At 28.4% G+C, this 27965-nt stretch overlaps 1 long non-coding RNA gene across 1 annotated transcript; it reads right to left on the bottom strand.

Moving 5' to 3' along the window:
- Nucleotides 1-12216: 12216 nt before the first annotated feature.
- On the bottom strand, nt 12217-17885 carry LOC148230262 (uncharacterized). Its single transcript, XR_015811335.1, has 2 exons — nt 15486-17885; nt 12217-13821 (listed from the first exon to the last, which is right to left on the bottom strand). It is a non-coding gene; the product is annotated as an uncharacterized LOC148230262 (long non-coding RNA).
- Between the last annotated feature and the right edge of the window lie 10080 nt (nt 17886-27965).

Raw genomic sequence — 27965 nt, 5'->3', positions numbered from 1 at the left:
ACGCTCATAAGATTTTCAATATAGTTTAGGTCAGTGTGAGCTTATTTATACATATTTGAATTTTAATTTTTGTGACAGTATAGAATTCTTAAGCATCCTGTGTATGTTTGTTAGCAAAATTCATTTTGTCAATTTTTTGCAAAATGGCGACAAGTATTAAAATTCAATCACTTATAACTCAGTAGTGTTGAATTTTGTCAAAAAGGTCTCTTTACATGAAATGTTGAGAAGCCTAAAGTACATCTAAGTAAAATATAAAAAATATATATTTTTGCTTGAAAACAAGCGATGTATCAGTTCAATCGTACCCCCATACTAGCCATTTTGAGACTTTCGGAAGAGTTAACGCTCTTAACTGTTTGGTTTCGAAGATAAAAATTTAAATTTTGAGTATCGCATAGAACTAACGTGCAGCCCTTATACGTTATGTTTAAAAAAAATATATAAAATTTTTTTTCAAAATGGCGGCTAATGTAAAAATTCAAAGTGTCATAACTTTGCTAAATAAAATCCTACTAAAAAATGTCTAATGCAAAAAGTGTTTGGAATTTTAATTTGCATATAAAAGCAATTTTTAATTATTTTTTTTTTTAAAAAACCGAGTCTTACCATATATTGACCGAGACCTCGAACGAGCTTTTATGCGACTCTGCATATAGTTAACGCTCGTATGAGGCTTCTGTTTAAGAAATCGACTTTAATTTTTTATACAAAATAGAGCTTACGATACTATACTTACGATACTATAAAAAAAAATTAAAAAATAAAAAATAAAAGTATTTTTTTTTCAAAACACGTTTAGTGTGATGAGTCGATCGACCCACCATACATACGCTCATAAGATTTTCAATATAGTTTAGGTCAGTGTGAGCTTATTTATACATATTTGAATTTTAATTTTTGTGACAGTATAGAATTCTTAAGCATCCTGTGTATGTTTGTTAGCAAAATTCATTTTGTCAATTTTTTGCAAAATGGCGACAAGTATTAAAATTCAATCACTTATAACTCAGTAGTGTTGAATTTTGTCTAAAAGGTCTCTATACATGAAATGTTGAGAAGCCTAAAGTACATCTAAGTAAAATATAAAAAATATATATTTTTGCTTTAAAACAAGCGATGTATCAGTTCGATCGTACCCCCATACTAGCCATTTTGAGACTTTCGGAAGAGTTAACGCTCTTAACTGTTTGGTTTCGAAGATAAAAATTTAAATTTTGAGTATCGCATAGAACTAACGTGCAGCCCCTATACGTTATGTTTAAAAAAAATATATAAAATTTTTTTTCAAAATGGCGGCTAATGTAAAAATTCAAAATGTCATAACTTTGCTAAATGAAATCCTACTAAAAAATGTCTAATGCAAAAAGTGTTTGGAATTTTAATTTGCATATAAAAGCAATTTTTAATTATTTTTTTTTTATTAAAAACCGAGTCTTACCATATATTGACCGAGACCTCGAACGAGCTTTTATGCGACTCTGCATATAGTTAACGCTCGTATGAGGCTTCTGTTTAAGAAATCGACTTTAATTTTTTATACAAAATAGAGCTTACGATACTATACTTACGATAATATAAAAAAAAATAAAAAAATAAAAAATAAAAGTATTTTTTTTTCAAAACACGTTTAGTGTGATGAGTCGATCGACCCACCATACATACGCTCATAAGATTTTCAATATAGTTTAGGTCAGTGTGAGCTTATTTTTACATATTTGAATTTTAATTTTTGTGACAGTATAGAATTCTTAAGCATCCTGTGTATGTTTGTTAGCAAAATTCATTTTGTCAATTTTTTGCAAAATGGCGACAAGTATTAAAATTCAATCACTTATAACTCAGTAGTGTTGAATTTTGTCAAAAAGGTCTCTATACATGAAATGTTGAGAAGCCTAAAGTACATCTAAGTAAAATATAAAAAATATATATTTTTGCTTGAAAACAAGCGATGTATCAGTTCGATCGTACCCCCATACTAGCCATTTTGAGACTTTCGGAAGAGTTAACGCTCTTAACTGTTTGGTGTCGAAGATAAAAATTTAAATTTTGAGTATCGCATAGAACTAACGTGCAGCCCCTATACGTTATGTTTAAAAAAAATATATAAAATTTTTTTTCAAAATGGCGGCTAATGTAAAAATTCAAAGTGTCATAACTTAGCTAAATGAAATCCTACTAAAAAATGTCTAATGCAAAAAGTGTTTGGAATTTTAATTTGCATATAAAAGCAATTTTTAATTATTTTTTTTTTAATAAAAACCGAGTCTTACCATATATTGACCGAGACCTCGAACGAGCTTTTATGCGACTCTGCATATAGTTAACGCTCGTATGAGGCTTCTGTTTAAGAAATCGACTTTAATTTTTTATACAAAATAGAGCTTACGATACTATACTTACGATACTATAAACAAAAATAAAAAAATAAAAAATAAAAGTATTTTTTTTTCAAAACACGTTTAGTGTGATGAGTCGATCGACCCACCATACATACGCTCATAAGATTTTCAATATAGTTTAGGTCAGTGTGAGCTTATTTATACATATTTGAATTTTAATTTTTGTGACAGTATAGAATTCTTAAGCATCCTGTGTATGTTTGTTAGCAAAATTCATTTTGTCAATTTTTTGCAAAATGGCGACAAGTATTAAAATTCAATCACTTATAACTCAGTAGTGTTGAATTTTGTCAAAAAGGTCTCTATACATGAAATGTTGAGAAGCCTAAAGTACATCTAAGTAAAATATAAAAAATATATATTTTTGCTTGAAAACAAGCGATGTATCAGTTCGATCGTACCCCCATACTAGCCATTTTGAGACTTTCGGAAGAGTTAACGCTATTAACTGTTTGGTTTCGAAGATAAAAATTTAAATTTTGAGTATCGCATAGAACTAACGTGCAGCCCCTATACGTTATGTTTAAAAAAAATATATAAAATTTTTTTTCAAAATGGCGGCTAATGTAAAAATTCAAAATGTCATAACTTTGCTAAATGAAATCCTACTAAAAAATGTCTAATGCAAAAAGTGTTTGGAATTTTAATTTGCATATAAAAGCAATTTTTAATTATTTTTTTTTTAATAAAAACCGAGTCTTACCATATATTGACCGAGACCTCGAACGAGCTTTTATGCGACTCTGCATATAGTTAACGCTCGTATGAGGCTTCTGTTTAAGAAATCGACTTTAATTTTTTATACAAAATAGAGCTTACGATACTATACTTACGATACTATAAAAAAAAATTAAAAAATAAAAAATAAAAGTATTTTTTTTTCAAAACACGTTTAGTGTGATGAGTCGATCGACCCACCATACATACGCTCATAAGATTTTCAATATAGTTTAGGTCAGTGTGAGCTTATTTATACATATTTGAATTTTAATTTTTGTGACAGTATAGAATTCTTAAGCATCCTGTGTATGTTTGTTAGCAAAATTCATTTTGTCAATTTTTTGCAAAATGGCGACAAGTATTAAAATTCAATCACTTATAACTCAGTAGTGTTGAATTTTGTTAAAAAGGTCTCTATACATGAAATGTTGAGAAGCCTAAAGTACATCTAAGTAAAATATAAAAAATATATATTTTTGCTTGAAAACAAGCGATGTATCAGTTCGATCGTACCCCCATACTAGCCATTTTGAGACTTTCGGAAGAGTTAACGCTCTTAACTGTTTGGTTTCGAAGATAAAAATTTAAATTTTGAGTATCGCATAGAACTAACGTGCAGCCCCTATACGTTATGTTTAAAAAAAATATATAAAATTTTTTTTCAAAATGGCGGCTAATGTAAAAATTCAAAGTGTCATAACTTTGCTAAATGAAATCCTACTAAAAAATGTCTAATGCAAAAAGTGTTTGGAATTTTAATTTGCATATAAAAGCAATTTTTAATTATTTTTTTTTTAATAAAAACCGAGTCTTACCATATATTGACCGAGACCTCGAACGAGCTTTTATGCGACTCTGCATATAGTTAACGCTCGTATGAGGCTTCTGTTTAAGAAATCGACTTTAATTTTTTATACAAAATAGAGCTTACGATACTATACTTACGATACTATAAAAAAAAATTAAAAAATAAAAAATAAAAGTATTTTTTTTTCAAAACACGTTTAGTGTGATGAGTCGATCGACCCACCATACATACGCTCATAAGATTTTCAATATAGTTTAGGTCAGTGTGAGCTTATTTATACATATTTGAATTTTAATTTTTGTGACAGTATAGAATTCTTAAGCATCCTGTGTATGTTTGTTAGCAAAATTCATTTTGTCAATTTTTTGCAAAATGGCGACAAGTATTAAAATTCAATCACTTATAACTCAGTAGTGTTGAATTTTGTCAAAAAGGTCTCTTTACATGAAATGTTGAGAAGCCTAAAGTACATCTAAGTAAAATATAAAAAATATATATTTTTGCTTGAAAACAAGCGATGTATCAGTTCGATCGTACCCCCATACTAGCCATTTTGAGACTTTCGGAAGAGTTAACGCTCTTAACTGTTTGGTTTCGAAGATAAAAATTTAAATTTTGAGTATCGCATAGAACTAACGTGCAGCCCCTATACGTTATGTTTAAAAAAAATATATAAAACTTTTTTTCAAAATGGCGGCTAATGTAAAAATTCAAAGTGTCATAACTTTGCTAAATGAAATCCTACTAAAAAATGTCTAATGCAAAAAGTGTTTGGAATTTTAATTTGCATATAAAAGCAATTTTTAATTATTTTTTTTTTAATAAAAACCGAGTCTTACCATATATTGACCGAGACCTCGAACGAGCTTTTATGCGACTCTGCATATAGTTAACGCTCGTATGAGGCTTCTGTTTAAGAAATCGACTTTAATTTTTTATACAAAATAGAGCTTACGATACTATACTTACGATACTATAAAAAAAAATTAAAAAATAAAAAATAAAAGTATTTTTTTTTCAAAACACGTTTAGTGTGATGAGTCGATCGACCCACCATACATACGCTCATAAGATTTTCAATATAGTTTAGGTCAGTGTGAGCTTATTTATACATATTTGAATTTTAATTTTTGTGACAGTATAGAATTCTTAAGCATCCTGTGTATGTTTGTTAGCAAAATTCATTTTGTCAATTTTTTGCAAAATGGCGACAAGTATTAAAATTCAATCACTTATAACTCAGTAGTGTTAAATTTTGTCAAAAAGGTCTCTATACATGAAATGTTGAGAAGACTAAAGTACATCTAAGTAAAATATAAAAAATATATATTTTTGCTTGAAAACAAGCGATGTATCAGTTCGATCGTACCCCCATACTAGCCATTTTGAGACTTTCGGAAGAGTTAACGCTCTTAACTGTTTGGTTTCGAAGATAAAAATTTAAATTTTGAGTATCGCATAGAACTAACGTGCAGCCCCTATACGTTATGTTTAAAAAAAATATATAAAATTTTTTTTCAAAATGGCGGCTAATGTAAAAATTCAAAGTGTCATAACTTTGCTAAATGAAATCCTACTAAAAAATGTCTAATGCAAAAAGTGTTTGGAATTTTAATTTGCATATAAAAGCAATTTTTAATTATTTTTTTTTTAATAAAAACCGAGTCTTACCATATATTGACCGAGACCTCGAACGAGCTTTTATGCGACTCTGCATATAGTTAACGCTCGTATGAGGCTTCTATTTAAGAAATCGACTTGAATTTTTTATACAAAATAGAGCTTACGATACTATACTTACGATACTATAAAAAAAAATTAAAAATTAAAAAATAAAAGTATTTTTTTTTCAAAACACGTTTAGTGTGATGAGTCGATCGACCCACCATACATACGCTCATAAGATTTTCAATATAGTTTAGGTCAGTGTGAGCTTATTTATACATATTAGAATTTTAATTTTTGTGACAGTATAGAATTCTTAAGCATCCTGTGTATGTTTGTTAGCAAAATTCATTTTGTCAATTTTTTGCAAAATGGCGACAAGTATTAAAATTCAATCACTTATAACTCAGTAGTGTTGAATTTTGTCAAAAAGGTCTCTATACATGAAATGTTGAGAAGCCTAAAGTACATCTAAGTAAAATATAAAAAATACATATTTTTGCTTGAAAACAAGCGATGTATCAGTTCGATCGTACCCCCATACTAGCCATTTTGAGACTTTCGGAAGAGTTAACGCTCTTAACTGTTTGGTTTCGAAGATAAAAATTTAAATTTTAAGTATCGCATAGAACTAACGTGCAGCCCCTATACGTTATGTTTAAAAAAAATATATAAAATTTTTTTTCAAAATGGCGGCTAATGTAAAAATTCAAAGTGTCATAACTTTGCTAAATATAATCCTACTAAAAAATGTCTAATGCAAAAAGTGTTTGGAATTTTAATTTGCATATAAAAGCAATTTTTAATTATTTTTTTTTTAATAAAAACCGAGTCTTACCATATATTGACCGAGACCTCGAACGAGCTTTTATGCGACTCTGCATATAGTTAACGCTCGTATGAGGCTTCTTTTTAAGAAATCGACTTTAATTTTTTATACAAAATAGAGCTTACGATACTATACTTACGATACTATAAAAAAAAATTAAAAAATAAAAAATAAAAGTATTTTTTTTTCAAAACACGTTTAGTGTGATGAGTCGATCGACCCACCATACATACGCTCATAAGATTTTCAATATAGTTTAGGTCAGTGTGAGCTTATTTATACATATTTGAATTTTAATTTTTGTGACAGTATAGAATTCTTAAGCATCCTGTGTATGTTTGTTAGCAAAATTCATTTTGTCAATTTTTTGCAAAATGGCGACAAGTATTAAAATTCAATCACTTATAACTCAGTAGTGTTGAATTTTGTCAAAAAGGTCTCTATACATGAAATGTTGACAAGCCTAAAGTACATCTAAGTAAAATATAAAAAATATATATTTTTGCTTGAAAACAAGCGATGTATCAGTTCGATCGTACCCCCATACTAGCCATTTTGAGACTTACGGAAGAGTTAACGCTCTTAACTGTTTGGTTTCGAAGATAAAAATTTAAATTTTGAGTATCGCATAGAACTAACGTGCAGCCCCTATACGTTATGTTTAAAAAAAATATATAAAAATTTTTTTCAAAATGGCGGCTAATGTAAAAATTCAAAGTGTCATAACTTTGCTAAATGAAATCCTACTAAAAAATGTCTAATGCAAAAAGTGTTTGGAATTTTAATTTGCATATAAAAGCAATTTTTAATTATTTTTTTTTTAATAAAAACCGAGTCTTACCATATATTGACCGAGACCTCGAACGAGCTTTTATGCGACTCTGCATATAGTTAACGCTCGTATGAGGCTTCTGTTTAAGAAATCGACTTTTATTTTTTATACAAAATAGAGCTTACGATACTATACTTACGATACTATAAAAAAAAATAAAAAAATAAAAAATAAAAGTATTTTTTTTTCAAAACACGTTTAGTGTGATGAGTCGATCGACCCACCATACATACGCTCATAAGATTTTCAATATAGTTTAGGTCAGTGTGAGCTTATTTATACATATTTGAATTTTAATTTTTGTGACAGTATAGAATTCTTAAGCATCCTGTGTATGTTTGTTAGCAAAATTCATTTTGTCAATTTTTTGCAAAATGGCGACAAGTATTAAAATTCAATCACTTATAACTCAGTAGTGTTGAATTTTGTCAAAAAGGTCTCTATACATGAAATGTTAAGAAGCCTAAAGTACATCTAAGTAAAATAAAAAAAATATATATTTTTGCTTGAAAACAAGCGATGTATCAGTTCGATCGTACCCCCATACTAGCCATTTTGAGACTTACGGAAGAGTTAACGCTCTTAACTGTTTGGTTTCGAAGATAAAAATTTAAATTTTGAGTATCGCATAGAACTAACGTGCAGCCCCTATACGTTATGTTTAAAAAAAATATATAAAATTTTTTTTTAAAATAGCGGCTAATGTAAAAATTCAAAGTGTCATAACTTTGCTAAATGAAATCCTACTAAAAAATGTCTAATGCAAAAAGTTTTTGGAATTTTAATTTGCATATAAAAGCAATTTTTAATTATTTTTTTTTTAATAAAAACCGAGTCTTACCATATATTGACCGAGACCTCGAACGAGCTTTTATGCGACTCTGCATATAGTTAACGCTCGTATGAGGCTTCTGTTTAAGAAATCGACTTTAATTTTTTATACAAAATAGAGCTTACGATACTATACTTACGATACTATAAAAAAAAATAAAAAAATAAAAAATAAAAGTATTTTTTTTTCAAAACACGTTTAGTGTGATGAGTCGATCGACCCACCATACATACGCTCATAAGATTTTCAATATAGTTTAGGTCAGTGTGAGCTTATTTATACATATTTGAATTTTAATTTTTGTGACAGTATAGAATTCTTAAGCATCCTGTGTATGTTTGTTAGCAAAATTCATTTTGTCAATTTTTTGCAAAATGGCGACAAGTATTAAAATTCAATCACTTATAACTCAGTAGTGTTGAATTTTGTCAAAAAGGTCTCTTTACATGAAATGTTGAGAAGCCTAAAGTACATCTAAGTAAAATATAAAAAATATATATTTTTGCTTGAAAACAAGCGATGTATCAGTTCGATCGTACCCCCATACTAGCCATTTTGAGACTTTCGGAAGAGTTAACGCTCTTAACTGTTTGGTTTCGAAGATAAAAATTTAAATTTTGAGTATCGCATAGAACTAACGTGCAGCCCCTATACGTTATGTTTAAAAAAAATATATAAAACTTTTTTTCAAAATGGCGGCTAATGTAAAAATTCAAAGTGTCATAACTTTGCTAAATGAAATCCTACTAAAAAATGTCTAATGCAAAAAGTGTTTGGAATTTTAATTTGCATATAAAAGCAATTTTTAATTATTTTTTTTTTAATAAAAACCGAGTCTTACCATATATTGACCGAGACCTCGAACGAGCTTTTATGCGACTCTGCATATAGTTAACGCTCGTATGAGGCTTCTGTTTAAGAAATCGACTTTAATTTTTTATACAAAATAGAGCTTACGATACTATACTTACGATACTATAAAAAAAAATTAAAAAATAAAAAATAAAAGTATTTTTTTTTCAAAACACGTTTAGTGTGATGAGTCGATCGACCCACCATACATACGCTCATAAGATTTTCAATATAGTTTAGGTCAGTGTGAGCTTATTTATACATATTTGAATTTTAATTTTTGTGACAGTATAGAATTCTTAAGCATCCTGTGTATGTTTGTTAGCAAAATTCATTTTGTCAATTTTTTGCAAAATGGCGACAAGTATTAAAATTCAATCACTTATAACTCAGTAGTGTTGAATTTTGTCAAAAAGGTCTCTATACATGAAATGTTGAGAAGCCTAAAGTACATCTAAGTAAAATATAAAAAATACATATTTTTGCTTGAAAACAAGCGATGTATCAGTTCGATCGTACCCCCATACTAGCCATTTTGAGACTTTCGGAAGAGTTAACGCTCTTAACTGTTTGGTTTCGAAGATAAAAATTTAAATTTTAAGTATCGCATAGAACTAACGTGCAGCCCCTATACGTTATGTTTAAAAAAAATATATAAAATTTTTTTTCAAAATGGCGGCTAATGTAAAAATTCAAAGTGTCATAACTTTGCTAAATGAAATCCTACTAAAAAATGTCTAATGCAAAAAGTGTTTGGAATTTTAATTTGCATATAAAAGCAATTTTTAATTATTTTTTTTTTAATAAAAACCGAGTCTTACCATATATTGACCGAGACCTCGAACGAGCTTTTATGCGACTCTGCATATAGTTAACGCTCGTATGAGGCTTCTTTTTAAGAAATCGACTTTAATTTTTTATACAAAATAGAGCTTACGATACTATACTTACGATACTATAAAAAAAAATTAAAAAATAAAAAATAAAAGTATTTTTTTTTCAAAACACGTTTAGTGTGATGAGTCGATCGACCCACCATACATACGCTCATAAGATTTTCAATATAGTTTAGGTCAGTGTGAGCTTATTTATACATATTTGAATTTTAATTTTTGTGACAGTATAGAATTCTTAAGCATCCTGTGTATGTTTGTTAGCAAAATTCATTTTGTCAATTTTTTGCAAAATGGCGACAAGTATTAAAATTCAATCACTTATAACTCAGTAGTGTTGAATTTTGTCAAAAAGGTCTCTATACATGAAATGTTGACAAGCCTAAAGTACATCTAAGTAAAATATAAAAAATATATATTTTTGCTTGAAAACAAGCGATGTATCAGTTCGATCGTACCCCCATACTAGCCATTTTGAGACTTACGGAAGAGTTAACGCTCTTAACTGTTTGGTTTCGAAGATAAAAATTTAAATTTTGAGTATCGCATAGAACTAACGTGCAGCCCCTATACGTTATGTTTAAAAAAAATATATAAAAATTTTTTTCAAAATGGCGGCTAATGTAAAAATTCAAAGTGTCATAACTTTGCTAAATGAAATCCTACTAAAAAATGTCTAATGCAAAAAGTGTTTGGAATTTTAATTTGCATATAAAAGCAATTTTTAATTATTTTTTTTTAATAAAAACCGAGTCTTACCATATATTGACCGAGACCTCGAACGAGCTTTTATGCGACTCTGCATATAGTTAACGCTCGTATGAGGCTTCTGTTTAAGAAATCGACTTTAATTTTTTATACAAAATAGAGCTTACGATACTATACTTACGATACTATAAAAAAAAATAAAAAAATTAAAAATAAAAGTATTTTTTTTTCAAAACACGTTTAGTGTGATGAGTCGATCGACCCACCATACATACGCTCATAAGATTTTCAATATAGTTTAGGTCAGTGTGAGCTTATTTATACATATTTGAATTTCAATTTTTGTGACAGTATAGAATTCTTAAGCATCCTGTGTATGTTTGTTAGCAAAATTCATTTTGTCAATTTTTTGCAAAATGGCGACAAGTATTAAAATTCAATCACTTATAACTCAGTAGTGTTGAATTTTGTCAAAAAGGTCTTTATACATGAAATGTTGAGAAGCCTAAAGTACATCTAAGTAAAATATAAAAAATACATATTTTTGCTTGAAAACAAGCGATGTATCAGTTCGATCGTACCCCCATACTAGCCATTTTGAGACTTTCGGAAGAGTTAACGCTCTTAACTGTTTGGTTTCGAAGATAAAAATTTAAATTTTGAGTATCGCATAGAACTAACGTGCAGCCCCTATACGTTATGTTTAAAAAAAAATATAAAATTTTTTTTCAAAATGGCGGCTAATGTAAAAATTCAAAGTGTCATAACTTTGCTAAATGAAATCCTACTAAAAAATGTCTAATGCAAAAAGTGTTTGGAATTTTAATTTGCATATAAAAGCAATTTTTAATTATTTTTTTTTTAATAAAAACCGAGTCTTACCATATATTGACCGAGACCTCGAACGAGCTTTTATGCGACTCTGCATATAGTTAACGCTCGTATGAGACTTCTGTTTAAGAAATCGACTTGAATTTTTTATACAAAATAGAGCTTATGATACTATACTTACGATACTATAAAAAAAAATAAAAAAATAAAAAATAAAAGTATTTTTTTTTCAAAACACGTTTAGTGTGATGAGTCGATCGACCCACCATACATACGCTCATAAGATTTTCAATATAGTTTAGGTCAGTGTGAGCTTATTTATACATATTTGAATTTTAATTTTTGTGACAGTATAGAATTCTTAAGCATCCTGTGTATGTTTGTTAGCAAAATTCATTTTGTCAATTTTTTGCAAAATGGCGACAAGTATTAAAATTCAATCACTTATAACTTAGTAGTGTTAAATTTTGTCAAAAAGGTCTCTATACATGAAATGTTGAGAAGACTAAAGTACATCTAAGTAAAATATAAAAAATATATATTTTTGCTTGAAAACAAGCGATGTATCAGTTCGATCGTACCCCCATACTAGCCATTTTGAGACTTTCGGAAGAGTTAACGCTCTTAACTGTTTGGTTTCGAAGATAAAAATTTAAATTTTGAGTATCGCATAGAACTAACGTGCAGCCCCTATACGTTATGTTTAAAAAAAATATATAAAATTTTTTTTCAAAATGGCGGCTAATGTAAAAATTCAAAGTGTCATAACTTTGCTAAATAAAATCCTACTAAAAAATGTCTAATGCAAAAAGTGTTTGGAATTTTAATTTGCATATAAAAGCAATTTTTAATTATTTTTTTTTTAATAAAAACCGAGTCTTACCATATATTGACCGAGACCTCGAACGAGCTTTTATGCGACTCTGCATATAGTTAACGCTCGTATGAGGCTTCTATTTAAGAAATCGACTTGAATTTTTTATACAAAATAGAGCTTACGATACTATACTTACGATACTATAAAAAAAAATTAAAAATTAAAAAATAAAAGTATTTTTTTTTCAAAACACGTTTAGTGTGATGAGTCGATCGACCCACCATACATACGCTCATAAGATTTTCAATATAGTTTAGGTCAGTGTGAGCTTATTTATACATATTTGAATTTTAATTTTTGTGACAGTATAGAATTCTTAAGCATCCTGTGTATGTTTGTTAGCAAAATTCATTTTGTCAATTTTTTGCAAAATGGCGACAAGTATTAAAATTCAATCACTTATAACTCAGTAGTGTTGAATTTTGTCAAAAAGGTCTCTTTACATGAAATGTTGAGAAGCCTAAAGTACATCTAAGTAAAATATAAAAAATATATATTTTTGCTTGAAAACAAGCGATGTATCAGTTCGATCGTACCCCCATACTAGCCATTTTGAGACTTTCGGAAGAGTTAACGCTCTTAACTGTTTGGTTTCGAAGATAAAAATTTAAATTTTGAGTATCGCATAGAACTAACGTGCAGCCCCTATACGTTATGTTTAAAAAAAATATATAAAACTTTTTTTCAAAATGGCGGCTAATGTAAAAATTCAAAGTGTCATAACTTTGCTAAATGAAATCCTACTAAAAAATGTCTAATGCAAAAAGTGTTTGGAATTTTAATTTGCATATAAAAGCAATTTTTTATTATTTTTTTTTTAATAAAAACCGAGTCTTACCATATATTGACCGAGACCTCGAACGAGCTTTTATGCGACTCTGCATATAGTTAACGCTCGTATGAGGCTTCTGTTTGAGAAATCGACTTTAATTTTTTATACAAAATAGAGCTTACGATACTATACTTACGATACTATAAAAAAAACAAAAATAAAAAATAAAAGTATTTTTTTTTCAAAACACGTTTAGTGTGATGAGTCGATCGACCCACCATACATACGCTCATAAGATTTTCAATATAGTTTAGGTCAGTGTGAGCTTATTTATACATATTTGAATTTTAATTTTTGTGACAGTATAGAATTCTTAAGCATCCTGTGTATGTTTGTTAGCAAAATTCATTTTGTCAATTTTTTGCAAAATGGCGACAAGTATTAAAATTCAATCACTTATAACTCAGTAGTGTTGAATTTTGTCAAAAAGGTCTCTATACATGAAATGTTGAGAAGCCTAAAGTACATCTAAGTAAAATATAAAAAATACATATTTTTGCTTGAAAACAAGCGATGTATCAGTTCGATCGTACCCCCATACTAGCCATTTTGAGACTTTCGGAAGAGTTAACGCTCTTAACTGTTTGGTTTCGAAGATAAAAATTTAAATTTTGAGTATCGCATAGAACTAACGTGCAGCCCCTATACGTTATGTTTAAAAAAAATATATAAAATTTTTTTTCAAAATGGCGGCTAATGTAAAAATTCAAAGTGTCATAACTTTGCTAAATAAAATCCTACTAAAAAATGTCTAATGCAAAAAGTGTTTGGAATTTTAATTTGCATATAAAAGCAATTTTTAATTATTTTTTTTTCAATAAAAACCGAGTCTTACCATATATTGACCGAGACCTCGAACGAGCTTTTATGCGACTCTGCATATAGTTAACGCTCGTATAAGGCTTCTATTTAAGAAATCGACTTTAATTTTTTATACAAAATAGAGCTTACGATACTATACTTACGATACTATAAAAAAAAATAAAAAAATAAAAAATAAAAGTATTTTTTTTTCAAAACACGTTTAGTGTGATGAGTCGATCGACCCACCATACATACGCTCATAAGATTTTCAATATAGTTTAGGTCAGTGTGAGCTTATTTATACATATTTGAATTTTAATTTTTGTGACAGTATAGAATTCTTAAGCATCCTGTGTATGTTTGTTAGCAAAATTCATTTTGTCAATTTTTTGCAAAATGGCGACAAGTATTAAAATTCAATCACTTATAACTCAGTAGTGTTGAATTTTGTCAAAAAGGTCTCTATACATGAAATGTTGAGAAGACTAAAGTACATCTAAGTAAAATATAAAAAATATATATTTTTGCTTGAAAACAAGCGATGTATCAGTTCGATCGTACCCCCATACTAGCCATTTTGAGCCTTCGGAAGAGTTAACGCTCTTAACTGTTTGGTTTCGAAGATAAAAATTTAAATTTTGAGTATCGCATAGAACTAACGTGCAGCCCCTATACGTTATGTTTAAAAAAAATATATAAAATTTTTTTTCAAAATGGCGGCTAATGTAAAAATTCAAAGTGTCATAACTTTGCTAAATGAAATCCTACTAAAAAATGTCTAATGCAAAAAGTGTTTGGAATTTTAATTTGCATATAAAAGCAATTTTTAATTATTTTTTTTTTAATAAAAACCGAGTCTTACCATATATTGACCGAGACCTCGAACGAGCTTTTATGCGACTCTGCATATAGTTAACGCTCGTATAAGGCTTCTATTTAAGAAATCGACTTTAATTTTTTATACAAAATAGAGCTTACGATACTATACTTACGATACTATAAAAAAAAATTAAAAATTAAAAAATAAAAGTATTTTTTTTTCAAAACACGTTTAGTGTGATGAGTCGATCGACCCACCATACATACGCTCATAAGATTTTCAATATAGTTTAGGTCAGTGTGAGCTTATTTATACATATTTAAATTTTAATTTTTGTGACAGTATAGAATTCTTAAGCATCCTGTGTATGTTTGTTAGCAAAATTCATTTTGTCAATTTTTTGCAAAATGGCGACAAGTATTAAAATTCAATCACTTATAACTCAGTAGTGTTGAATTTTGTCAAAAAGGTCTCTTTACATGAAATGTTGAGAAGCCTAAAGTACATCTAAGTAAAATATAAAAAATATATATTTTTGCTTGAAAACAAGCGATGTATCAGTTCGATCGTACCCCCATACTAGCCATTTTGAGACTTTCGGAAGAGTTAACGCTCTTAACTGTTTGGTTTCGAAGATAAAAATTTAAATTTTGGGTATCGCATAGAACTAACGTGCAGCCCTTATACGTTATGTTTAAAAAAAATATATAAAATTTTTTTTCAAAATGGCGGCTAATGTAAAAATTCAAAGTGTCATAACTTTGCCAAATGAAATCCTACTAAAAAATGTCTAATGCAAAAAGTGTTTGGAATTTTAATTTGCATATAAAAGCAATTTTTAATTATTTTTTTTTTAATAAAAACCGAGTCTTACCATATATTGACCGAGACCTCGAACGAGCTTTTATGCGACTCTGCATATAGTTAACGCTCGTATGAGGCTTCTGTTTAAGAAATCGACTTTAATTTTTTATACAAAATAGAGCTTACGATACTATACTTACGATACTATAAAAAAAAATTAAAAAATAAAAAATAAAAGTATTTTTTTTTCAAAACACGTTTAGTGTGATGAGTCGATCGACCCACCATACATACGCTCATAAGATTTTTAATATAGTTTAGGTCAGTGTGAGCTTATTTCTACATATTTGAATTTTAATTTTTGTGACAGTATAGAATTCTTAAGCATCCTGTGTATGTTTGTTAGCAAAATTCATTTTGTCAATTTTTTGCAAAATGGCGACAAGTATTAAAATTCAATCACTTATAACTCAGTAGTGTTGAATTTTGTCAAAAAGGTCTCTATACATGAAATGTTGAGAAGCCTAAAGTACATCTAAGTAAAATATAAAAAATACATATTTTTGCTTGAAAACAAGCGATGTATCAGTTCGATCGTACCCCCATACTAGCCATTTTGAGACTTTCGGAAGAGTTAACGCTCTTAACTGTTTGGTTTCGAAGATAAAAATTTAAATTTTAAGTATCGCATAGAACTAACGTGCAGCCCCTATACGTTATGTTTAAAAAAAATATATAAAATTTTTTTTCAAAATGGCGGCTAATGTAAAAATTCAAAGTGTCATAACTTTGCTAAATGAAATCCTACTAAAAAATGTCTAATGCAAAAAGTGTTTGGAATTTTAATTTGCATATAAAAGCAATTTTTAATTATTTTTTTTTTAATAAAAACCGAGTCTTACCATATATTGACCGAGACCTCGAACGAGCTTTTATGCGACTCTGCATATAGTTAACGCTCGTATGAGGCTTCTGTTTAAGAAATCGACTTTAATTTTTTATACAAAATAGAGCTTACGATACTATACTTACGATACTATAAAAAAAAATAAAAAAATAAAAAATAAAAGTATTTTTTTTTCAAAACACGTTTAGTGTGATGAGTCGATCGACCCACCATACATACGCTCATAAGATTTTCAATATAGTTTAGGTCAGTGTGAGCTTATTTATACATATTTGAATTTTAATTTTTTGACAGTATAGAATTCTTAAGCATCCTGTGTATGTTTGTTAGCAAAATTCATTTTGTCAATTTTTTGCAAAATGGCGACAAGTATTAAAATTCAATCACTTATAACTCAGTAGTGTTGAATTTTGTCAAAAAGGTCTCTATACATGAAATGTTGAGAAGCCTAAAGTACATCTAAGTAAAATATAAAAAATACATATTTTTGCTTGAAAACAAGCGATGTATCAGTTCGATCGTACCCCCATACTAGCCATTTTGAGACTTTCGGAAGAGTTAACGCTCTTAACTGTTTGGTTTCGAAGATAAAAATTTAAATTTTAAGTATCGCATAGAACTAACGTGCAGCCCCTATACGTTATGTTTAAAAAAAATATATAAAATTTTTTTTCAAAATGGCGGCTAATGTAAAAATTCAAAGTGTCATAACTTTGCTAAATGAAATCCTACTAAAAAATGTCTAATGCAAAAAGTGTTTGGAATTTTAATTTGCATATAAAAGCAATTTTTAATTATTTTTTTTTTAATAAAAACCGAGTCTTACCATATATTGACCGAGACCTCGAACGAGCTTTTATGCGACTCTGCATATAGTTAACGCTCGTATGAGGCTTCTGTTTAAGAAATCGACTTTAATTTTTTATACAAAATAGAGCTTACGATACTATACTTACGATACTATAAAAAAAAATAAAAAAATAAAAAATAAAAGTATTTTTTTTTCAAAACACGTTTAGTGTGATGAGTCGATCGACCCACCATACATACGCTCATAAGATTTTCAATATAGTTTAGATCAGTGTGAGCTTATTTATACATATTTGAATTTTAATTTTTGTGACAGTATAGAATTCTTAAGCATCCTGTGTATGTTTGTTAGCAAAATTCATTTTGTCAATTTTTTGCAAAATGGCGACAAGTATTAAAATTCAATCACTTATAACTCAGTAGTGTTGAATTTTGTCAAAAAGGTCTCTATACATGAAATGTTAAGAAGCCTAAAGTACATCTAAGTAAAATATAAAAAATACATATTTTTGCTTGAAAACAAGCGATGTATCAGTTCGATCGTACCCCCATACTAGCCATTTTGAGACTTTCGGAAGAGTTAACGCTCTTAACTGTTTGGTTTCGAAGATAAAAATTTAAATTTTGAGTATCGCATAGAACTAACGTGCAGCCCCTATACGTTATGTTTAAAAAAAATATATAAAATTTTTTTTCAAAATGGCGGCTAATGTAAAAATTCAAATTGTCATAACTTTGCTAAATGAAATCCTACTAAAAAATGTCTAATGCAAAAAGTGTTTGGAATTTAAATTTCCATATAAAAGCAATTTTTAATTATTTTTTTTTTAATAAAAACCGAGTCTTACCATATATTGACCGAGACCTCGAACGAGCTTTTATGCGACTCTGCATATAGTTAACGCTCGTATGAGACTTCTGTTTAAGAAATCTACTTGAATTTTTTATACAAAATAGAGCTTATGATACTTTACTTACGATACTATAAAAAAAAATGAAAAAATAAAAAATAAAAGTATTTTTTTTTCAAAACACGTTTAGTGTGATGAGTCGATCGACCCACCATACATACGCTCATAAGATTTTCAATATAGTTTAGGTCAGTGTGAGCTTATTTATACATATTCGAATTTTAATTTTTGTGACAGTATAGAATTCTTAAGCATCCTGTGTATGTTTGTTAGCAAAATTCATTTTGTCAATTTTTTGCAAAATATCGACAAGTATTAAAATTCAATCACTTATAACTTAGTAGTGTTGAATTTTGTCAAAAAGGTCTCTATACATGAAATGTTGAGAAGACTAAAGTACATCTAAGTAAAATATAAAAAATATATATTTTTGCTTGAAAACAAGCGATGTATCAGTTCGATCGTACCCCCATACTAGCCATTTTGAGACTTTCGGAAGAGTTAACGCTCTTAACTGTTTGGTTTCGAAGATAAAAATTTAAATTTTGAGTATCGCATAGAACTAACGTGCAGCCCCTATACGTTATGTTTAAAAAAAATATATAAAATTTTTTTTCAAAATGGCGGCTAATGTAAAAATTCAAAGTGTCATAACTTTGCTAAATGAAATCCTACTAAAAAATGTCTAATGCAAAAAGTGTTTGGAATTTTAATTTGCATATAAAAGCAATTTTTAATTATTTTTTTTTTAATAAAAACCGAGTCTTACCATATATTGACCGAGACCTCGAACGAGCTTTTATGCGACTCTGCATATAGTTAACGCTCGTATGAGGCTTCTGTTTAAGAAATCGACTTTAATTTTTTATACAAAATAGAGCTTACGATACTATACTTACGATACTATAAAAAAAAATAAAAAAATAAAAAATAAAAGTATTTTTTTTTCAAAACACGTTTAGTGTGATGAGTCGATCGACCCACCATACATACGCTCATAAGATTTTCAATATAGTTTAGGTCAGTGTGAGCTTATTTATACATATTTGAATTTTAATTTTTGTGACAGTATAGAATTCTTAAGCATCCTGTGTATGTTTGTTAGCAAAATTCGGCTAATGTAAAAATTCAAAGTGTCATAACTTTGCTAAATGAAATCCTACTAAAAAATGTCTAATGCAAAAAGTGTTTGGAATTCTAATTTGCATATAAAAGCAATTTTTAATTATTTTTTTTTTAATAAAAACCGAGTCTTACCATATATTGACCGAGACCTCGAACGAGCTTTTATGCGACTCTGCATATAGTTAACGCTCGTATGAGGCTTCTGTTTAAGAAATCGACTTTAATTTTTTATACAAAATAGAGCTTACGATACTATACTTACGATACTATAAAAAAAAATTAAAAAATAAAAAATAAAAGTATTTTTTTTTCAAAACACGTTTAGTGTGATGAGTCGATCGACCCACCATACATACGCTCATAAGATTTTCAATATAGTTTAGGTCAGTGTGAGCTTATTTATACATATTTGAATTTTAATTTTTGTGACAGTATACAATTCTTAAGCATTCTGTGTATGTTTGTTAGCAAAATTCATTTTGTCAATTTTTTGCAAAATGGCGACAAGTATTAAAATTCAATCACTTATAACTCAGTAGTGTTGAATTTTGTTAAAAAGGTCGTTATACATGAAATGTTGAGAAGCCTAAAGTACATCTAAGTAAAATATAAAAAATACATATTTTTGCTTGAAAACAAGCGATGTATCAGTTCGATCGTACCCCCATACTAGCCATTTTGAGACTTTCGGAAGAGTTAACGCTCTTAACTGTTTGGTTTCGAAGATAAAAATTTAAATTTTGAGTATCGCATAGAACTAACGTGCAGCCCCTATATGTTATGTTTAAAAAAAATATATAAAATTTTTTTTCAAAATGGCGGCTAATGTAAAAATTCAAAGTGTCATAACTTTGCTAAATGAAATCCTACTAAAAACGGTCTAATGCAAAAAGTGTTTGGAATTTTAATTTGCATATAAAAGCAATTTTTAATTATTTTTTTTTTAATAAAAACCGAGTCTTACCATATATTGACCGAGACCTCGAACGAGCTTTTATGCGACTCTGCATATAGTTAACGCTCGTATGAGGCTTCTGTTTAAGAAATCGACTTTAATTTTTTATACAAAATAGAGCTTACGATACTATACTTACGATACTATAAAAAAAAATAAAAAAATAAAAAATAAAAGTATTTTTTTTTCAAAACACGTTTAGTGTGATGAGTCGATCGACCCACCATACATACGCTCATAAGATTTTCAATATAGTTTAGATCAGTGTGAGCTTATTTATACATATTTGAATTTTAATTTTTGTGACAGTATAGAATTCTTAAGCATCCTGTGTATGTTTGTTAGCAAAATTCATTTTGTCAATTTTTTGCAAAATGGCGACAAGTATTAAAATTCAATCACTTATAACTCAGTAGTGTTTAATTTGGTCAAAAAGGTCTCTATACATGAAATGTTAAGAAGCCTAAAGTACATCTAAGTAAAATATAAAAAATACATATTTTTGCTTGAAAACAAGCGATGTATCAGTTCGATCGTACCCCCATACTAGCCATTTTGAGACTTTCGGAAGAGTTAACGCTCTTAACTGTTTGGTTTCGAAGATAAAAATTTAAATTTTGAGTATCGCATAGAACTAACGTGCAGCCCCTATACGTTATGTTTAAAAAAAATATATAAAATTTTTTTTCAAAATGGCGGCTAATGTAAAAATTCAAAGTGTCATAACTTTGCTAAATAAAATCCTACTAAAAAATGTCTAATGCAAAAAGTGTTTGGAATTTTAATTTGCATATAAAAGCAATTTTTAATTATTTTTTTTTTAATAAAAACCGAGTCTTACCATATATTGACCGAGACCTCGAACGAGCTTTTATGCGACTCTGCATATAGTTAACGCTCGTATGAGACTTCTGTTTAAGAAATCGACTTGAATTTTTTATACAAAATAGAGCTTATGATACTTTACTTACGATACTATAAAAAAAAATGAAAAAATAAAAAATAAAAGTATTTTTTTTTCAAAACACGTTTAGTGTGATGAGTCGATCGACCCACCATACATACGCTCATAAGATTTTCAATATAGTTTAGGTCAGTGTGAGCTTATTTATACATATTTGAATTTTAATTTTTGTGACAGTATAGAATTCTTAAGCATCCTGTGTATGTTTGTTAGCAAAATTCATTTTGTCAATTTTTTGCAAAATGGCGACAAGTATTAAAATTCAATCACTTATAACTTAGTAGTGTTGAATTTTGTCAAAAAGGTCTCTATACATGAAATGTTGAGAAGACTAAAGTACATCTAAGTAAAATATAAAAAATATATATTTTTGCTTGAAAACAAGCGATGTATCAGTTCGATCGTACCCCCATACTAGCCATTTTGAGACTTTCGGAAGAGTTAACGCTCTTAACTGTTTGGTTTCAAAGATAAAAATTTAAATTTTAAGTATCGCATAGAACTAACGTGCAGCCCCTATACGTTATGTTTAAAAAAAATATATAAAATTTTTTTTCAAAATGGCGGCTAATGTAAAAATTCAAAGTGTCATAACTTTGCTAAATGAAATCCTGCTAAAAAATGTCTAATGCAAAAAGTGTTTGGAATTTTAATTTGCATATAAAAGCAATTTTTAATTATTTTTTTTTTAATAAAAACCGAGTCTTACCATATATTGACCGAGACCTCGAACGAGCTTTTATGCGACTCTGCATATAGTTAACGCTCGTATGAGGCTTCTGTTTAAGAAATCGACTTTAATTTTTTATACAAAATAGAGCTTACGATACTATACTTACGATACTATAAAAAAAAATTAAAAAATAAAAAATAAAAGTATTTTTTTTTCAAAACACGTTTAGTGTGATGAGTCGATCGACCCACCATACATACGCTCATAAGATTTTCAATATAGTTTAGGTCAGTGTGAGCTTATTTATACATATTTGAATTTTAATTTTTGTGACAGTATAGAATTCTTAAGCATCCTGTGTATGTTTGTTAGCAAAATTCATTTTGTCAATTTTTTGCAAAATGGCGACAAGTATTAAAATTCAATCACTTATAACTCAGTAGTGTTGAATTTTGTCAAAAAGGTCTCTATACATGAAATGTTGAGAAGTCTAAAGTACATCTAAGTAAAATATAAAAAATATATATTTTTGCTTGAAAACAAGCGATGTATCAGTTCGATCGTACCCCCATACTAGCCATTTTGAGACTTTCGGAAGAGTTAACGCTCTTAACTGTTTGGTTTCGAAGATAAAAATTTAAATTTTGAGTATCGCATAGAACTAACGTGCAGCCCCTATACGTTATGTTTAAAAAAAATATATAAAATTTTTTTTCAAAATGGCGGCTAATGTAAAAATTCAAAGTGTCATAACTTTGCTAAATGAAATCCTACTAAAAAATGTCTAATGCAAAAAGTGTTTGGAATTTTAATTTGCATATAAAAGCAATTTTTAATTATTTTTTTTAATAAAAACCGAGTCTTACCATATATTGACCGAGACCTCGAACGAGCTTTTATGCGACTCTGCATATAGTTAACGCTCGTATGAGGCTTCTGTTTAAGTAATCGACTTTAATTTTTTATGCAAAATAGAGCTTACGATACTATACTTACGATACTATAAAAAAAAATTTAAAAATAAAAAATAAAAGTATTTTTTTTTCAAAACACGTTTAGTGTGATGAGTCGATCGACCCACCATACATACGCTCATAAGATTTTCAATATAGTTTAGGTCAGTGTGAGCTTATTTATACATATTTGAATTTTAATTTTTGTGACAGTATAGAATTCTTAAGCATCCTGTGTATGTTTGTTAGCAAAATTCATTTTGTTAATTTTTTGCAAAATGGCGACAAGTATTAAAATTCAATCACTTATAACTCAGTAGTGTTGAATTTTGTCAAAAAGGTCTCTATACATGAAATGTTGAGAAGCCGAAAGTACATCTAAGTAAAATATAAAAAATATATATTTTTGCTTGAAAACAAGCGATGTATCAGTTCGATCGTACCCCCATACTAGCCATTTTGAGACTTTCGGAAGAGTTAACGCTCTTAACTGTTTGGTTTCGAAGATAAAAATTTAAATTTTGAGTATCGCATAGAACTAACGTGCAGCCCCTATACGTTATGTTTAAAAAAAATATATAAAATTTTTTTTCAAAATGGCGGCTAATGTAAAAATTCAAAGTGTCATAACTTTGCTAAATGAAATCCTGCTAAAAAATGTCTAATGCAAAAAGTGTTTGGAATTTTAATTTGCATATAAAAGCAATTTTTAATTATTTTTTTTTTAATAAAAACCGAGTCTTACCATATATTGACCGAGACCTCGAACGAGCTTTTATGCGACTCTGCATATAGTTAACGCTCGTATGAGGCTTCTGTTTAAGAAATCGACTTTAATTTTTTATACAAAATAGAGCTTACGATACTATACTTACGATACTATAAAAAAAAATTAAAAAATAAAAGTATTTTTTTTTCAAAACACGTTTAGTGTGATGAGTCGATCGACCCACCATACATACGCTCATAAGATTTTCAATATAGTTTAGGTCAGTGTGAGCTTATTTATACATATTTGAATTTTAATTTTTGTGACAGTATAGAATTCTTAAGCATCCTGTGTATGTTTGTTAGCAAAATTCATTTTGTCAATTTTTTGCAAAATGGCGACAAGTATTAAAATTCAATCACTTATAACTCAGTAGTGTTGAATTTTGTCAAAAAGGTCTCTATACATGAAATGTTGAGAAGCCTAAAGTACATCTAAGTAAAATATAAAAAATATATATTTTTGCTTGAAAACAAGCGATGTATCAGTTCGATCGTACCCCCATACTAGCCATTTTGAGACTTTCGGAAGAGTTAACGCTCTTAACTGTTTGGTTTCGAAGATAAAAATTTAAATTTTGAGTATCGCATAGAACTAACGTGCAGCCCCTATACGTTATGTTTAAAAAAAATATATAAAAATTTTTTTCAAAATGGCGGCTAATGTAAAAATTCAAAGTGTCATAACATTGCTAAATAAAATCCTACGAAAAAATGTCTAATGCAAAAAGTGTTTGGAATTTTAATTTGCATATAAAAGCAATTTTTAATTATTTTTTTTTTAATAAAAACCGAGTCTTACTATATATTGACTGAGACCTCGAACGAGCTTTTATGCGACTCTGCATATAGTTAACGCTCGTATGAGGCTTCTGTTTAAGAAATCGACTTTAATTTTTTATACAAAATAGAGCTTACGATACTATACTTACGATACTATAAAAAAAAATTAAAAAATAAAAAATAAAAGTATTTTTTTTTCAAAACACGTTTAGTGTGATGAGTCGATCGACCCACCATACATACGCTCATAAGATTTTCAATATAGTTTAGGTCAGTGTGAGCTTATTTATACATATTTGAATTTTAATTTTTGTGACAGTATAGAATTCTTAAGCATCCTGTGTATGTTTGTTAGCAAAATTCATTTTGTCAATTTTTTGCAAAATGGCGACAAGTATTAAAATTCAATCACTTATAACTCAGTAGTGTTGAATTTTGTCTAAAAGGTCTCTATACATGAAATGTTGAGAAGCCTAAAGTACATCTAAGTAAAATATAAAAAATATATATTTTTGCTTGAAAACAAGCGATGTATCAGTTCGATCGTACCCCCATACTAGCCATTTTGAGACTTTCGGAAGAGTTAACGCTCTTAACTGTTTGGTTTCGAAGATAAAAATTTAAATTTTGAGTATCGCATAGAACTAACGTGCAGCCCCTATACGTTATGTTTAAAAAAAATATATAAATTTTTTTTTCAAAATGGCGGCTAATGTAAAAATTCAAAGTGTCATAACTTTGCTAAATGAAATCCTGCTAAAAAATGTCTAATGCAATAAGTGTTTGGAATTTTAATTTGCATATAAAAGCAATTTTTTAAATATTTTTTTTTTAATAAAAACCGAGTCTTACCATATATTGACCGAGACCTCGAACGAGCTTTTATGCGACTCTGCATATAGTTAACGCTCGTATGAGGCTTCTGTTTAAGAAATCGACTTTAATTTTTTATACAAAATAGAGCTTACGATACTATACTTACGATACTATAAAAAAAAATTAAAAAATAAAAAATAAAAGTATTTTTTTTTCAAAACACGTTTAGTGTGATGAGTCGATCGACCCACCATACATACGCTCATAAGATTTTCAATATAGTTTAGGTCAGTGTGAGCTTATTTATACATATTTGAATTTTAATTTTGGTGACAGTATAGAATTCTTAAGCATCCTGTGTATGTTTGTTAGCAAAATTCATTTTGTCAATTTTTTGCAAAATGGCGACAAGTATTAAAATTCAATCACTTATAACTCAGTAGTGTTGAATTTTGTCAAAAAGGTCTCTATACATGAAATGTTGAGAAGCCTAAAGTACATCTAAGTAAAATATAAAAAATATATATTTTTGCTTGAAAACAAGCGATGTATCAGTTCGATCGTACCCCCATACTAGCCATTTTGAGACTTTCGGAAGAGTTAACGCTTTTAACTGTTTGGTTTCGAAGATAAAAATTTAAATTTTAAGTATCGCATAGAACTAACGTGCAGCCCCTATACGTTATGTTTAAAAAAAATATATAAAAATTTTTTTCAAAATGGCGGCTAATGTAAAAATTCAAAGTGTCATAACTTTGCTAAATAAAATCCTACGAAAAAATGTCTAATGCAAAAAGTGTTCGAAATTTTAATTTGCATATAAAAGCAATTTTTAATTATTTTTTTTTTAATAAAAACCGAGTCTTACTATATATTGACCGAGACCTCGAACGAGCTTTTATGCGACTCTGCATATAGTTAACGCTCGTATGAGGCTTCTGTTTAAGAAATCGACTTTAATTTTTTATACAAAATAGAGCTTACGATACTATACTTACGATACTATAAAAAAAAATTAAAAAATAAAAAATAAAAGTATTTTTTTTTCAAAACACGTTTAGTGTGATGAGTCGATCGACCCACCATACATACGCTCATAAGATTTTCAATATAGTTTAGGTCAGTGTGAGCTTATTTATACATATTTGAATTTTAATTTTTGTGACAGTATAGAATTCTTAAGCATCCTGTGTATGTTTGGTAGCAAAATTCATTTTGTCAATTTTTTGCAAAATGGCGACAAGTATTAAAATTCAATCACTTATAACTCAGTAGTGTTGAATTTTGTCAAAAAGGTCTCTATACATGAAATGTTGAGAAGCCTAAAGTACATCTAAGTAAAATATAAAAAATATATATTTTTGCTTGAAAACAAGCGATGTATCAGTTCGATCGTACCCCCATACTAGCCATTTTGAGACTTTCGGAAGAGTTAACGCTCTTAACTGTTTGGTTTCGAAGATAAAAATTTAAATTTTGAGTATCGCATAGAACTAACGTGCAGCCCCTATACGTTATGTTTAAAAAAAATATATAAAAATTTTTTTCAAAATGGCGGCTAATGTAAAAATTCAAAGTGTCATAACTTTGCTAAATAAAATCCTACGAAAAAATGTCTAATGCAAAAAGTGTTTGGAATTTTAATTTGCATATAAAAGCAATTTTTAATTATTTTTTTTTTAATAAAAACCGAGTCTTACTATATATTGACCGAGACCTCGAACGAGCTTTTATGCGACTCTGCATATAGTTAACGCTCGTATGAGGCTTCTGTTTAAGAAATCGACTTTAATTTTTTATACAAAATAGAGCTTACGATACTATACTTACGATACTATAAAAAAAAATTAAAAAATAAAAAATAAAAGTATTTTTTTTTCAAAACACGTTTAGTGTGATGAGTCGATCGACCCACCATACATACGCTCATAAGATTTTCAATATAGTTTAGGTCAGTGTGAGCTTATTTATACATATTTGAATTTTAATTTTTGTGACAGTATAGAATTCTTAAGCATCCTGTGTATGTTTGTTAGCAAAATTCATTTTGTCAATTTTTTGCAAAATGGCGACAAGTATTAAAATTCAATCACTTATAACTCAGTAGTGTTGAATTTTGTCAAAAAGGTCTCTATACATGAAATGTTGAGAAGCCTAAAGTACATCTAAGTAAATATAAAAAATATATATTTTTGCTTGAAAACAAGCGATGTATCAGTTCGATCGTACCCCCATACTAGCCATTTTGAGACTTTCGGAAGAGTTAACGCTCTTAACTGTTTGGGTTTCGAAGATAAAAATTTTAAATTTTGAGTATCGCATAGAACTAACGTGCAGCCCCTATACGTTATGTTTAAAAAAAATATATAAAAATTTTTTTCAAAATTGCGGCTAATGTAAAAATTCAAAGTGTCATAACATTGCTAAATAAAATCCTACGAAAAAATGTCTAATGCAAAAAGTGTTTGGAATTTTAATTTGCATATAAAAGCAATTTTTAATTATTTTTTTTTTAATAAAAACCGAGTCTTACTATATATTGACTGAGACCTCGAACGAGCTTTTATGCGACTCTGATATAGTTAACGCTCGTATGAGGCTTCTGTTTAAGAAATCGACTTTAATTTTTTATACAAAATAGAGCTTACGATACTATACTTACGATACTATAAAAAAAAATTAAAAATAAAAAATAAAAGTATTTTTTTTCAAAACACGTTTAGTGTGATGAGTCGATCGACCCACCATACATACGCTCATAAGATTTTCAATATAGTTTAGGTCAGTGTGA

Source organism: Plectrocnemia conspersa, unplaced genomic scaffold (genome assembly GCF_051122295.1).
Source record: "Plectrocnemia conspersa isolate PC_06_02 unplaced genomic scaffold, ASM5112229v1 ptg000011l, whole genome shotgun sequence".
Lineage (NCBI taxonomy): Eukaryota > Metazoa > Arthropoda > Insecta > Trichoptera > Polycentropodidae > Plectrocnemia > Plectrocnemia conspersa.
The sequence above is the reverse complement of the archived record's forward strand: the minus strand, read 5'-3'. Positions and strand labels throughout refer to the sequence as shown.